General features: G+C 36.9%; 1 long non-coding RNA gene across 1 annotated transcript in view; it reads right to left on the bottom strand.

Annotated features, from left to right (window-relative positions):
- Positions 1–1,008: 1,008 nt before the first annotated feature.
- LOC138002902 (uncharacterized) overlaps positions 1,009–3,383 on the bottom strand; it is a 7,003-nt gene continuing 4,628 nt past the window's right edge. Inside the window, exon 2 of the long non-coding RNA XR_011123360.1 lies at positions 1,009–1,294. This is a non-coding gene — a long non-coding RNA (uncharacterized lncRNA). The remainder of the gene's footprint in view (positions 1,295–3,383) is intronic.

Here is a 3,383-nt window from a genome sequence, read left to right as displayed (position 1 = left end):
GCTTTGAAAATCTAGCCACTGGCATGTCCGACCGACATTGTACCATAAAAGAAACTCTTTTTATTCCTGATCTTCACCCATCCTTAAATGGATACGTTAGCAGCGAAAAGCTGTATCATTCTTTGTTAATAAGTTCACTTCATTTGTATTAGGTATATACTTTTACAGTGCATATATTTTCTCTTTTGTTTCATTGTTTTTTTGTATATCTTTGTAAAGTATTACCTCACAATTGCAAGCTACTCAAATTACAATTATATATTTCACTTTTGAAGATGTATGTTGAGACATACAAATCTAAGTCACTATAAGAATTTATTTCAGTTATTCGCTTGTTTAGTCCCATGTTTGTCAAAGCAGTTTGAGTTCTATTTCTAACGAAGCTTCGTTGGCCAAAGAGGAAAAGTATCTACGATACAAAACATGAAGTTGTTTTAGTTTTACAAAAACGACCAGCGCAAAAAAAATACGGCTAGATGGTATATGAGCTCAATAACCGAGCCTACGTTAGCCAATGAATCAAAACGCTACAAAGGCAATACCCTAACATGAAAATTTAATAGTGGGTAATAAACTCCCTTTTTTCGCTCGGTTCACGCTTTTAACAATATGGTGCGTTTTTTTAAAGTCCGGGATCCTCTGAAATGAATCCTATGAAACTCACCTAACTAGTCACCGTCTATGCCAGGACATTTCTGGGACAGTTGGTTCGTATTATAAGAGCTGGACAAGTCGGAATAATAATAAAATCGCAACAATAATTTTAAAAAATTCATTTTTCTTGTGGCTTACTCGACGATCTTTTCGACAACGTCTTTTCGACATCGTCGTTGGGTGATGTCTATTGTGTTGTGTGGGGTGGGGTGGGCTTTGGGAGGGCCCCTTATTTGCTTTCTTTTGTGTTATGACCCAGAAGTGCGAAAAATGGCGAAGCCCACATCAAGTTTAGTCCAGGGTTGTGTCTCAATAGCACAAGGCCCCTTTACCACTACAATACGCGAACCCAAGTTCTTTCATAGAATTTAATGCATTCATGAAGATTTACAGCATGCTCAAATCACCATCGATTTTAGTTTTAACAGTTAAAGCTTGCATTTAAGTAAATATCAGCTGTTATAACATTTTATGACGGTTAGGTTGGTAGGTCGGTCGGTCCGGGTAGTTGTGTCACATTGTCATCAGCTGGCGATCATTCCTCTCTCTTTTCGTCTTTCTCCTCTTCAACACTCCGCCGAAATACGTCGCATCCTATGCTTCTCGCCACGTGACAAATGCTGTCGACTTCTCTCTGAAACTGTTTAAAAAATAGAGTTTTTAAAATGTCTTTTGGGCGTGATCTGTTTCTATCCCTGTCCCAGTTCCCAGTAGGTTTGAATTGAATAAACCTTAGACTAAAAGAAAGATGGTTTAGGTAATGGTGACTGCCATGATTACAAAGTCGTTGTCACTTTAACTCACAAGAATCTTCTTTGGTGAGCGAATGTGAAAATGATGTACCCATATTAAATGAAATGTTGACAATTGAACCCATTGGGAAATCGGAAAAATCCGAGCCCCAGATGGGATTCAATCGAACCCACTACCGTCCGTGATCTAGTCAGATGCTCCAACCACTGAGCTACTGGAAACTCTGTGGTGAGCAAGGGTGAAGCTGGGTCTTTGACTCGAGCTGCATCACATACATAGCTAGAGAGTCAAACAACGACTGACAGCATAGCTCATAACTGCATCTCGCAGAGATGCGGCCAACCAACCACCCAAGTGAGCAAATGTGCGAATGGTGTACAATATTCTTTAAGGTACCAACTTGCAATCGGTGAAGATGTACTTAAATTTGCTAAATTTACGGATAGTTCAAGTATTCTTTTAGCAGTTGATTTTGAGAAAGCATTTGACTCTTTGAATCATTCTTTCCTTTTTACAATCTTGGAAAAATTTAACTTTGGAACACAATTTATAAAGTGGATCAAAACCTTCTACACTAACGTATCTAGTTGTGTCTTAAATAATGGTTTTATTACTCATTTGTTTGATATTCGTTGTGGCGTTAGGCAGGGCAATCCCTTGTCACCTTTGTTATTTATTTTGGCCATTGAAGTGCTTGCTTGCAGAATTCGGGATGATAAGGGAATTAAAGGTATTTTAATCAATGAGGAAGAAATCAAACTAAGTAACACTTGATATGACTTGTTTTTCTCAGAGATATTGCATCATGTCATCGTTTATTGGCAACTCTGCAGATTTTTTATAAATTCTCCAGCCTTAGAGTTAATGATGATAAAACGGAAATCTTTGCCATTGGCAGACATCACCTGGATCCTGCTAAGTTTTTTCATAAAGTACGAAAACCAATTAAAATCCTGGGAATTATATAGCATATAGCATCAAGGATGAGAGCCAACTTTGACTTAGTTCTTAAGTCTATCAAAGATATATTGAACATGTGGAAGTGGAGAGGTAATGGAAAGGTAATGATAAAATCAAGCGTTCCGCTCTCATCAACGACATCGAAGATGGTGGACTTAGGATGCTAGACATTTAATCGATGATTCTAGCTCAGAGGGTGATGTTATTAAAAAGATTTGTACATGAAGAAAACAGGAGTTTTTGGAAGACAATACTTGGCTATTTCTTTCTCCAATAGGTGGAAAATTCATTCTTAAGTGTAATTTTGATACAAGAAAGCATTTACCTTAGCATTTTATAAAGAATGTCTTAATGCTTGGTCGGCACTTAATGAATTTCCTATAATTACGTACAGAGACGTCGTGCATTAAGTTATTTGGAATGATAAATACGTAATTGTTCAAAAGCTATCAACCTTCGAAAAAAAATGTCTATTCTAAAGGAGTTATTACAGTCGGTGACCTCCTGTCTGATGCGGGGGAGTCTTTTTTAAAGGGTGCAAATGTGTTAAATGCAAATCTTTTTCCATTAGAGCGTTTTAAATTAATGGGTATTGTCGATGCAATCCCTCGTGAATGGAGGCAGATCATTAGACAAAGTGCACAACATCTCCCGCCCTTACACATCTGTGACACAATTTATTTCAAGTTGGAAAACTCTCAGGTAGCCTTGTTAAAGGTCTCATCCAAATTGCTTAACACTGCTTTTAAAAGCAGAAAACAAACTCCTCCCACAGCTCAAAAGAAATTTCTGGAGAAGTTTCCCCAGCTTCAAATTGATTGGGGCAAAATATACTCCTTACCGTTTATAGTTACAATTGAAACTAAAATTCGTGAATTCCAATATAAAATATTGAATAATATAGTCTTTACAAATGAAAAGATGTTTAGGTTAAAAATGATTGATTCGCCTTTATGTACATTTTGCAAATGAGAAATTGAATCCATTGAACATCTATTTTTCTACTGCAAAGTGAC

Source organism: Montipora foliosa, chromosome 5 (assembly GCF_036669935.1).
Source record: "Montipora foliosa isolate CH-2021 chromosome 5, ASM3666993v2, whole genome shotgun sequence".
In the NCBI taxonomy this organism is placed as follows: Eukaryota; Metazoa; Cnidaria; class Anthozoa; order Scleractinia; family Acroporidae; genus Montipora; species Montipora foliosa.
The sequence above is the reverse complement of the archived record's forward strand: the minus strand, read 5'-3'. Positions and strand labels throughout refer to the sequence as shown.